The sequence below is a fragment of the Urocitellus parryii genome, chromosome 9, assembly GCF_045843805.1.
Source record: "Urocitellus parryii isolate mUroPar1 chromosome 9, mUroPar1.hap1, whole genome shotgun sequence".
NCBI lineage: Eukaryota > Metazoa > Chordata > Mammalia > Rodentia > Sciuridae > Urocitellus > Urocitellus parryii.
Genome location: NC_135539.1, coordinates 109,250,980 through 109,263,345, shown reverse-complemented (window position 1 = coordinate 109,263,345; position 12,366 = coordinate 109,250,980).

Below are 12,366 nucleotides of genomic sequence, written 5' to 3'. Positions count from 1 at the left end.
AATGGGAATCCATCAGAACCAACCAAAGGGAGAAACACATTTAGCCATGTGGGAGAAGGTCCCAAATGCCAAGCTTCCTTGGTCCTGTCCCTGTGGAGTCAGGAGACATTACCCGCCTCACACATTCACGGGTGGCCATACAGAGTGTTGCCAATCGAGGAGCTCAGCTGAGCTTCTGTGCCTGTAGACTTTACTAGGACTTCATCACATAAGCATGATGGATTCGACATCAGCCATTCCCCTCAACCTGTAGCTCCCTCCCTCCCCTAAAGACTGGTCTGATAATCAAGGTGACTTGAAGCCCCAACACTCTAACCTTATGGTTGGTCATGGCATGTCCAGCCTCTTTTCTGAGATCTTCCTTAACATTTACTACCTAGGGCCCCTTTATGAGTGACCTCACAACTGCACCCAATCAGAGAGTGAGTACCACCAATGGTAAAGATGTTTCTGCTCCTTAGGAAGTTTGAAGGATCTAGACAACAACCCAGGAACTGGTGACAAAGCCCTGCTGATTTTTTTTTCGTTTCAATTATATGGAGGCTAAAATGGATACAGGATAGTAAGGGGCAGAAAAATGGAACAGGGTAGAAGCTGATGAGGTCACCCAGGAAGCAAAGACTCAAGTACTATTAGATTTCATCCTACCATATTAAGCAAGTTACATAATCATGTTGGGTCTCGTGTTTTCTCTTCACTTCTCTTCATTACTAATTATAATAATAATTGCTGAGACCATTTAATGAGTGTTTACTATGCACCAGATGCTGTGCCAAGAACTTTGCCTATTTCATCTCATTTATTCTTCCTGATAAACTTGTGAATTTTGTCATTTTAATATCTCCATTGAGTAAAAAGTGGAGAGGTGACTGAGACTACAGGAGGTTAAATAGCTTGTTCAAGTAAGTGAAGGAACTGGCACTCCTACACAACCGTGAGTCCAAAGTTCCCACTTTTAACACCACACTGACAACCTTTTGCTTGATTTAGAGGCATATTGGGAAAATAAAAGAGACTGAAATAAATTATTATAATCTGAAAGAGAAGAACCTTATAATTCAAGGTTATAAGACTACCATTATTATTATGTCACTGATTATTACTATTAATAGCATTATTGTATTTTTATACTTCACATGAATTCGCCTGCTTATTACAAAAATGGTTTCTACTTACCATAAGAATCACTTTTATAAGGACTCTCTTTCAGAGAGAAGGCAAATCTTCAAATTAGATTAAGCAAAATCCCATGGAGTTCCCCAAACATTTATTAAGTGTCATACCTACTATGTGCCACTGTACTTGCAACTTGGAAGAGACAGAAAGATGAGTAAGACATAGACCCTGTCATAAGACAAGTATGCGTAGAATAACTCCACACCTCATGTCCTAAAATGCTAAGGGATCAGAGGAAAGATGGCACATATAACCTCAAGGGATCAAGAAAAACATTGTATTTAAAAGTACTTGAATGGAAAGAAAATGGGGTTTCCTTGAGACCACATTCTAATAGCAAGATGATCAAGAGGTTCAATTCAGAATTTCCAAAGGGTGAAGAATGTGTCTCATGGTAGCATGTTATTATAGGATGAGCACGGAATTCAAAATAAAAATTTGGGCATCAAAAATTAATAAGATTTATGATGTTGTACAGAACTCTAGCTCCTCCAGAACCCCTTTACTCATTAAAAAAAGGAAGGTAAACATTTGTAGCCTTATGGTTTTATTGAGCGAGGAATATATTAAAACACTTATACTATGAACTAAGCAACATTAAACAAATATTAGCCTTTCTAATATTTTATTTCTTGTTTGTTGAGATTACAGGAAATCTGTAGGGTTATGATAGACACTATCAATATTGGAGCCACCCTCAGAGGGCAAGAATTAAAAGCCAGGTTACCAGGGGAGAAGGCTGGGCTTTGTCCAGTAGGAGCTAGAAGCCTTGCTTTGTGTTGTCTTGCCTTGATTTGTTCTATCGAAGGTGATGATAACATCCTTAGTACTTAGTATTTCAAGAACAGCAAACTTAAAATTGTTCTTCTGAAAAATGTCAGTGAGGATAAATGGAATGTGATCTGAGCTTGTCTTTGAAGATTACTTGAGTAGGATTACCTTTTTCTATAGTAACATCTTGGAGAATGAACAAAAACTAAAGACATCTAAGTTCTCCACTACCTCAACTAGAAGCTACAGCGGGCATAGAATGGTCTGGGAAGGTCCCGACCCTCTTGGGACCTTGGAGCACATCTGTCAATAATCCTGGAAGTTGGTTTGTCATCTTTCCAACCTCAACTTACCTTGTATGATCCTCAGGAACTGAAAGAAGGAGAAATGGGACTCCTTGTTTGGCATCAGCCAAAGTTGGAGAGAGAGAGAGCAGAAAAAAGCAGCTGTCACTTTAAAACGTCCAGAATATTCTCATACAATTAATTTTCCAATAAATTGAGATTTCTAAGAGATTTACCTTAAGTTTGACGGAAGAAATTTAATCAAATCATTGTAATTAACTCTATAGTAATTTAGGTGTGCTTTGATATTATGAAGCTAAAACCTCAATGCCGTTATTTTTAATACCGGGATTAACTATTTCAAATTAGTTTATTATACAATTTTCAAGCATACAAAAACATAGAGAGGATTACATAATGAATTTTTATGTACTCCTCCCTTAAATTCAATAATTGTGAAGATTTGACCATACTGACTATGTCTATCCTTATTTTCCTCATGTTTTTTGATGGTGTAGTTTTCAATTTATTTATATATACTTCTGTAGCTTTTAGAAATGTGATGAAGACTTTCTGGATATAAATTTTGCAGATTTTCTTAAATTTATGCAGAGGTAAATTTTTGTAGTTGTTACAAAGAAAGTGGTTTCCTCCATTAAAACCTTGAACTAGTTATTATTTGTATTAAATAAGATTAGTAATTTCTCCAAATTGATTTTGTATACTTCTGTCTTACTAAATTCTATTATTGTTTGTAGCAGTTTCTTTCACTGGTCAAGTTTTCCAAATAAGTAATATCTTTGTTATTCTGTGCACTTGTACAAATTCTACAATTTTATTTTGCATTTTTCCTTCGTCCCAAGCATCTCTAAGAAAGGGTTTTGATCATTTCTTAACTATTTCTGGTTTAAATACTATTTTTAAGGACAAAAGGACTGATTTATTATTTTCTAAAATGACCTGAGGCTTTACTGTGTTTTAGTAGATAGTAAAAGTTTGTAAGTGACCAAAAATGTGCTTGAAAAGGAAGTATATTTTTTACTATTGGGATTCAGAGGTCAAAATATAGCTATATATAGACTATCATACTGGTTTTGTTTGTTTTGTTTTAGCTCTCCTATATTCTTGATATTTTAATCCCCTTGTCTTGAAAGAGGTGTGTTTAAACACCTTATCCATATATACTTATCCCTCCTTTCATGTCCCATAATTTATATTTATAAAAGTTGCAGTTTAACTTCTGTGTAGTGATTAGTGATTATTATATCTTTACTATGAGTTGTACTCTTTAGATTTATAAAGTGGCCTTTATCTCTTTCGATATTTGTTGGCATAAATCTGTGCTTTTATGACGTCCAGATTATGTCCTCTGCTTTCTTTCTCTGTTTTTTCTCTTCATTGGTACATCATTAGATATATCTTTATTTTTAGCCTTTCTGACTCATTTCCCCCTTTGGTATGTTTTATATAACAGCATGGAATTGGATTTTTGTTAAAATCAGAAAGATTTTTTTCTTTCATAGGCATGTAAAGACCATTCACACTTACGGATATAATATTTTTTCCACAGTTTTGTCATATTGTTTTATAGTTGCTTTTAAATGAAAACATGAAAATGACTGATATTCTATTGTTGATGGTACAGGAAAACATCAATTTCATGTTTTAATCAAACATTTATGTACTTACATATATCTGACTTTTGGTGTCCATAAACATACATAATGCACATGCAAAATCCTTTACTTTGTGATTTGTTTTATTTTGACACCTAGAAAGGTTTCTGTTTGTGTTCTAGAGATCATCACTGCTTAATACCCTAATCACTTTCTTGAATGCTCCTTATATAATGTCTCAACGAATACTCCTCCTCTCCTCTCTTCCTCCTGCCATCCAAGCTGATGCTAATATTACCTTAGTGATGCAGCTGAGGAAGGCCCAAGTTTGCCATTTCAGTTGTCAGCCTCAAGCAGTGTGGACTTATCGTCACCTTGAAACCACCTAGCAACCTGTGAACACTACTGCTCTTCCTGTTAGCTTTCCCAATTTTGTTATTTGTATTTGAAACCATCAGAGCTTATGTCATCATTAGACTCTTTTCTTAAAATTGCCTCCAATTTTAAGTTATTAGTATGTGTATGTGTTTGTGTCTGTGTTTGTGTGTGTGTGCATTACTTGGGGTCTTGACCACACCTACCAGCATTTTAGGGTTTAGAGATGTTTCTACCTACTCTTTAAAAATATATCTCATACACATTTTCTAACATTATTCAAATTTCCATTTGGTTTTCAGGAGGAGTTTTAGAAAGATTCATAAACTGCGCTGTCACCATGATCTCACCAGTACCAGAATTCAGAATCAATTATATTTTGATAGAATGTGAAAGAATGAAGCTTCCACAAATCCCCCATAAATTCTTATAGTCGCAGAACATGAGTTCTCTAAGAATCTTAAAGATCACAGAATCCCAATAATAGGAAAGACAATTGAAAATGACCTTTTTAAAGCCAGTTTGGAAAGTAGCAGAACCAAGAAATAAATACAGCTTTCATAGAATCTTGGCATTAGATGGGGGGTCTTGAGGTCATGTGGTCCATCTTCCCACCCAGTGCAGAAATCTCCGGAGAGAGAGGCAGTGCATATACCCCCTTGAATAACCTTCAAAGCCTGTGATGCCAAACCTAACCAGTGCTGTCTGTGTATGGTGAATACAGACTTATGCTTCACTTATTTCACCTTGAAAAGAGCAGGCTTAGGAAGGCAAAGATGAACGGATGCTAGCCCTCTCACTTTAGTTTCTACTTTCTTGGAAGCCCCTCCAAGTTGACTCACAGTCTGAGCTGGAAACAGTCTGCAAGTTCATCTAGTCTCATGTGATTCATTAGTCTCTGCTTAAACATGCCTGGCAGCTCATTCTATCATTAATTATTCTGGAGTTCTTCCTTAAGTTAGATGATGCACCTGAGAATATTTGTGGATTCTGCCATATTATATAAATCTAAGAGACGGTTAGATATTTTTTTTATATTGAATGAAATTTCCTCCCCTATAACTTCTCGACATTTTTCTTGGTTCTGCCTTCTGCAGCTCTGCAGAATAAGTCTCATCACTCTAGTACTTTATCATCCTTGAAGTGTGGGAAGACAGCTCTTGGGTCCCTCCTCCCTCACAGCTAGGGCTTGCCTTTCCCTGTGATTACAGACGCGGCTAGCGCCTACTCTTGGGACACTGTCTCCAGCACAATCTTTTTTTAATCTCCTTGGAGCATTACTTGAGCTTATCCATGTTTCTCTTAAAAAGCCAGAAATAAACAGAATGGGACTGCATATTCTTTGTCTCAGCATCACCCTCTGTCAGCACAGCATAACAAGACATTAGTCATTTTGATGTCTATTATTATGCCTGATTTATATTCAGCTGGCAGTCAACTAATAACATTTAATTTTTGTCATGAACTCCTAGTAAGCGGTTTTCACACTTTTCAAGTGTGAGTGGTTGAGGTTTGGGTCCCGCATGAAGCAGGGACATCAACTCTTTCAGAGCTCCACTGGACTGTTGAACCTTGACCCCTCAGGCCATCGAGGGTCTCTCCTGACTTGCTCTAGATCTTTCTCAGGATTTAATTCTACCTGCCTATGTTTGTTCTATTTTCACTGGAAGGTCACACTTCTGGATAGAGAGGTCAAAAGAAAAATCTAGATTAAACACTTCCTCTTTTCTCACTCTTAATAGTTTTCCATTCTTTGGTGCCAGAGCTGTTTCTTCTGCCTCTGAGCAGCAGAACATCTAGAGCTGCCCAGGTCGTGAGGCACGCGCTCCTGATCTTCTGTTTACATTCAAGGAGATTGAGAGGAAGGGGTGGGGGGATTATTCAAAAAGACATAAACTTGGATGATCTCTATCAAACCTGCTTAAAGGGACAATATCTGCTAACAGCAAACCTTGGCCTACATTCCCCTCCCATTTATTAAACACAGCAATACCTTTATATCTTCTAAACACCCTGCATTTCCTTACCTATGAAATGGGAATATTTGGTAACATCCTGAATCTCCTTGGACCTTTCTGATAATGCAACTGATTTTTTTCACTCCCCTGATTTATGATGTCGACCTCCTCAGTTGAGGCTGGGCATCCAAGAAGACCTTTATGATGCTACAGCTTGGGGCCAAGAGGTCAAAAGCCTCCACCCCAGTGTGCATTTTCAAATGCTGACTGGCCAGTTTGCATCAAGGGCCCACACTACCACTGGTGAGAGCCTTGAAAATAAGCCTACCTCAAAACAAAGCCTTGGGGAGAAAGGGTTGATTTTTAAATTTGATCTATGGTTTTTCCGAATCATGCCCAAGTCCTTTGTCATAGGATGTCCATAAGGGAAAATCAGGGCTGGAAAGTGGAACAAGAGAAATGAGGCTAAGAGATGAGAACAAGGGGTGATATGTACACTTCTGTTAAGCCATTCTGGCAGCTCACATTCGGACCTCAGCATTGTGGTGAACTTCCTGAGGCCCCCAACCATTACCAAGAGCTATACAAACGTATTTTCATTCCAAAGCGCCATCTCTGTGCCCATCACCAATTTCACCCATTCCCCTATTCTCTTAGATACCACTTCTTTGTGTTTTCTCAATCCCTTCTTTTTCATTATTATTTTATGACATATATTCTTATTTCTAAACAATGTGTTTAATTTTACACAAATAGACTTTACATTTTATGATTTTTCTTTTACTGTTTTGTGAATCCAATTTCACATTCTGGGGATTCATCTATGTTGCTGTATTTTGTAATAGTTTTTTTTTTATTATTGGTATATTGTATTCCATTCGTTCAACAATACATTTACTCATTCTATTATGGATGGACATTGGATTGTTTCTAGTACTTGGTTCACAAAGATCACAAAGAATGCTAGCGTGAGCCTTCTTAGGCAAGTCTGTTGGTGGTATGTACCAAAGTTTCTCTAGCATATATTATGAAATAGGAACGCTAGCTCAAAAGCTATATGGATTTTCACATAAATAAATAAATATCAAGTTTAAAAAATATCCAGATCAATCTTCATTGGCATGCTGTGGATCAGAGTTCTGACTGATTTACATTCTTAACAAGCTTGAGGTGGTTGGACGTTTTAATTTTTGTCCATCTATTGAAGGTAAAATATTTAATTATGATACTGATTAGTATTTTCCTGCAAATTTTTTTTCTAGTTTGGTACTTCTGAGAAGTGATTGCCCATTTTCTGATTGGAATTTTTTTGTCTTCTTTCAGTTTACTCATTTTTATGGATATTTGAGTTGTTCTTAAGATATTCTTTACAGATTCTAGGTTCTAATGGCTTGACGATTATGTATTTTACAAATATCTTCACCCAATTTTTATCTTGTCTCCTTCATTACCCTTATGGTTCACTTTGAAAGTTAAAATATTTAAATATTATTCTAGTTTTGACAGTCGCCTATTCACTTCCATATCAGATTTTTTTCTTCTTCTCCTTCTTTTTTTTTGGTACTGGGGATTGAACCCAGGAGTGCTTTACCACCAAACTACATCCCCAAACTTTTTTCATTTTTTATATTGGGACAGGGTCTCACTAAATTGTTCAGGGTTTCACTGAGTATCTTCAAACATTTTTTTCTGCTTTACTCTCTGTGTCTTCTTCTGAGTGTCCAATTACATGTATATTAGATTGCTTAATATTGCCAAAAAGGTCTCTGAATTTGAATTTGAGATCCTCCTCTGGGCAGTCTGTGCAGGAGTGTACCACCACACCCAGCCATAACAGCTTATTTTAAGGAGCTATTTTTAAAACTTTAATATCTGATTTGTCAGTTACTTTATTTTACAATTGTAGTTTTAAATGCCTAAGAAATATGTTGACCTCAAACAGCAAAGATATCTTCCTACATTTTCTCAAAAATCTTTTGGCCTTTAAAGTAAAATGTTTTGTATGGTGAGGTAATAATTTCAAGTTTATTTATTTATTTTTTCTTCATAAAGATATCCAGCTATCCTATTGCTGCAGTTGAAAAGAATTGCCTTTTTCCATTGAATTGCTTTGGTGTCCTTGTCAAAACTCCGTTGATCTGGGCACAGTAGCTCACACCTGTAATCCCAGCAGCTTAGGAGGCTGAGGCAGGAGGATCACGAATTCAAGGCCAACCTCAGGAACTTAGTGAGACCCTGCCTCAAAATAAAAAAATAGAAAGGGCTGGAAATGTGGCTCAGTGACTAAGCGCCCCTGAGTTCAATCCCTGAAGAATGGGGGAAATTGACTCCATAATTTCCAACCCAGGGTATCTTTTTGGTTTTTTTCCCCCATTTTTCAAAATTTATTTTTTAGACACATAAAAACACAAAAACCATACATATTTATGAAATGCCACATAGTTTTTTAATATATATGTTGTGTAACATTCAATAGAGTTAAACATATATATCTCTTCCAATATTAGTAATTTATTTATGATGAAACCATTCAAAATTCATTCTTCAGCTTTTTAAAATATGTTGTGCATTATCATTTTCTATAGTCACCCTACTGTGTGCTAGCTCACAGGTACTTCTTACTCTTATCTGACTGTGACTTAGTATCATTGACTCCTCCCTTAGTACTATTCACTCCTCCCTACTCTCCCAGCCTCTGGTAACCACCATTGTATTCTCAGCTTCTATGAGATCAATATTCTTACATTCCACATATGAGTGAGTGGGTTTATTTTTTAATTCTCTATTTTGTCCTGGTAGTTTTTATCCAATATATCTTCAAATATTTTTCCCTCTATTCTCTGAGTCTTCTTCTGAGTGTCCAATTACATGTATATCAGATTGCTTAATATTGCCAAACAGGTCTCTGAAGCTCTGTTCCTTTTTATTCAATATTTTTCCTCCAATTGTTGAGTTGTGTAATTTCTGTTGTTCTTGCTTTATGTTTACCGACTCTCTTCTGCCATCTCCCATCTGCTGTTAAACTCATTCAGTGAATTTTTCATTTCAGTTATGACTCTTTACAGCTTCTGATTTTCCATTGTGTTTTTTTTAAATTTTCCTGATTATACCTCCCATCTGTTCATTATAACTGTATCTTCTTCTAAGTCCTTGGACATGTTCAAAATAGCTACTTTAAAATCTCAGTCTCCTAATGGCAACATCTGCATTACCATGTTCTATCAACTTCTTTCATTCCTAGTTATGATTCACATTTTTCTATTTTTAGCTTGCCCATTGATCACTGACAATGGGCATTATGAAAAATGTATACATGCTGCATTCTATTATTTTCTCTGACCAATGATTTTCATTAGCAAAGCTGAACTAAAACCAAATTTTGACTCTCCTACAGTGGACAAAAGCTTAAATCTCTCCTCATTTCTTCTATTTTCCACTGTTTATTTGTGACTGTGTGTATGTGTGTGTGTGTGTGTGTGTGTGTGTGTGTGTGTGTATTCCACATGTTGCTTCTCATTCTGAGGTTTTCCCAATACAAGGACAACTAAGGGTCAGCCAAGGATTTGGGTAGATTTTTTTGTGTTCAGATTTTGAGTTTCACCCCTCACAGAACCCTACTTTCTACGATTTCTTGCCTAATTTTCCACCATTTTTCTATCAATCCCAAATTCTGTTCTTTAAAACATCAAGGCAATGATACCCTAGTGTTCTTCTCAATGGGATTTGCCACAGTGGTGAGTGCCACAAACCAAAATGTATCCTTCCCAGCTCATCTCTCAAGTGTTAACTCCCCATTAGTCTCTTTCGACTTCAGGAACTCCCCCAAAAGCTAGGTAATTCTAAAAATATTTTATATATTTTGTAATTATCTTAAACCAGAATAGCTTAGCTATTCTACTGTTGCTAGAAACCAGAATAAACAATGTGTTTTTGAAATTACATTTTCTGTCTATGGCCATACCATCCTGAATGCACCCGATCTCATCTGAAATTTACATTTTCTCAGTGTTTGTGGCTAGGTACAGGAATGCAATTAATGTCCATCTATTGATTTGGATCCCATGTCTTTGCTTAATTCTCTTCTTTATTTGAATAAATTAGAGCATCACAGGTTTTCTACATATACAATAAGATAATGGTGAAAAAAAATCACATTTTTGTTTGTTTCTTTCTGATTCTTCTTCCTTTTATTATGTTTTCCTACCCTTCAGCTCTGGCTAGGGCATTCAGTGCAATGTTATATACAAATGATAAGAATAAACACCTTAGTCTTATTCATTTAATTAAGAATATTTTTAACATTTCACCAGTAAATGCTGTAGTTACTTTAGGTTTCCTGTGGAGTTAACTTAATTCCCAAAGAAATTTCCTTCTTCTTCTAGTTTTATTCTAAGAGTATACAATTCTATACAATACTTCCACATTTATTAAAATAACCACATGATTTTTTATTTATTCTTTGTCAATGCATTAAATTATAGTGATAGTCTAATATTGACCAATTTTTCATTACAGTGATCTAACCAAAAATCTGGTTACCATCAACATCTTAAATTTTAATGCATCACTGGATATTTTTTGCTAATATTCTTTTAGAAATTTTGCATCTATGTCCATAACAGATATTAACCTATAATAATAATTTTTTATATTTTTATCCAGTTATTGGTTTCAACATTTTGGTAATATCAGCTGAATGTAGTGGCATATACATATATGTCCTAGCTACTAGGAGCTGAGGTGGGATGATCACTTGAGCCCAGAACTTTGAGACCAGCCTGGGCAACATAGTGAGACTCCCATCTCAAACAGAACAAGAACGCATTAACAAAGACAACCATTAAAAAAAACCTCAAATTTTTTTTATAATATCATAAATGAGTTGAAGCATTTGTTTCCATTTTTCTCTGTTCTCTAATAGTTCAGGTAAATATCAACACATTTCTTCTTTGAATGATTTAATTTAGCAGAAAAGTAAGGAAAAATTTCAGGAACTTGAATTTTTTATGGGTAAGTTTTATTATGTATCCAATATTTTTAATTGTTACAGGACTAATCAATTTTTTGTTTCTTTTTGATTCAAATTCTATAACTTATTTGGGCTATTTTTTTTTTTGCCTACTTCTATTTTCAACTTTACTGGCAAAAAATTGACCATAACATCTTTAATTTCCTTTTTATCTCTGTGATATTTATAGGCTTGCCTTCTTTTTTCTATTTTTCATATTGGTTATTTGAGCCTCTCTTTCTCTAGGACTGGTGGAACCCGCCATATTTTTGTCAACTGTATTAGTCTTTCTGAGGAACACACTTTTGATTACTGCATCCTTATTTCTTGTTTTCTTGATATCTGTGTTTTAGAGTTATCATTTTTTTGAGTCTTTTCTTTGAGCTTTTTTTTTTGTTGCCTTTTTTCTAATTTCTCAAATTGGATGTTGATTTTATTGATTTCCAGTCATTTTTTTCTTCTCTACCATAAGTGAAAGACCCCTGAAGACCCCAAGCACTCAGTAAGGGAGCACACTAGGTCATCCAGAGATCAGTTTATTCAGCCCAGGCTACAGTAGAGTCTGCAGCAGCAGCAGTGTGATTTTAGGGACTTAAATCACCCCCCATGGGAAGTGTGTGCGGTTAGGACTAGCGAACCTGTTGTCAGTTTTTTATTGGGCTCCTGGGCCGGTGATGGCCCTTTGGTGGGCTCTTTTGGTGGGCCCCTTCTCTTAGACAGGAAGAAAAACCCGGAAGCCTAGAGCCTAAAGCCCTGGGGGTGGTCGCCATTGTTGGGTGGTGGCATTAAAGGTTTAAGGTTTTCCCCTAAGTGTATTTTTCGATGAATCCTATGAATATTCCCAAACTCCAAGCTCTTCTGGACTTGCCCTGACTTCACTGATCACTTCTCCCCGTCCGCTTTCTTATTGCCTCTACAAGTCAGAGTGCCCCAGCGCTCAGTCTTGGGAATCTCTTCTTTATCTTCACACACTCCCTTAGCAGTCTAACCAGGCACCATGACTTTATATTATCAATATTTTATAAATTCGAAGAACTTTTTCTCTAGCCTAGACCCCTGTCTTGAAATTCAACTCATATATACACCCAAGTTCTCTACTCAGATGTCCAATAAAACTTCCCCAAATTAGTATACTGTTGCTAGTTCAGTTGTTATTCAGAAAATATCCACTCTACTCC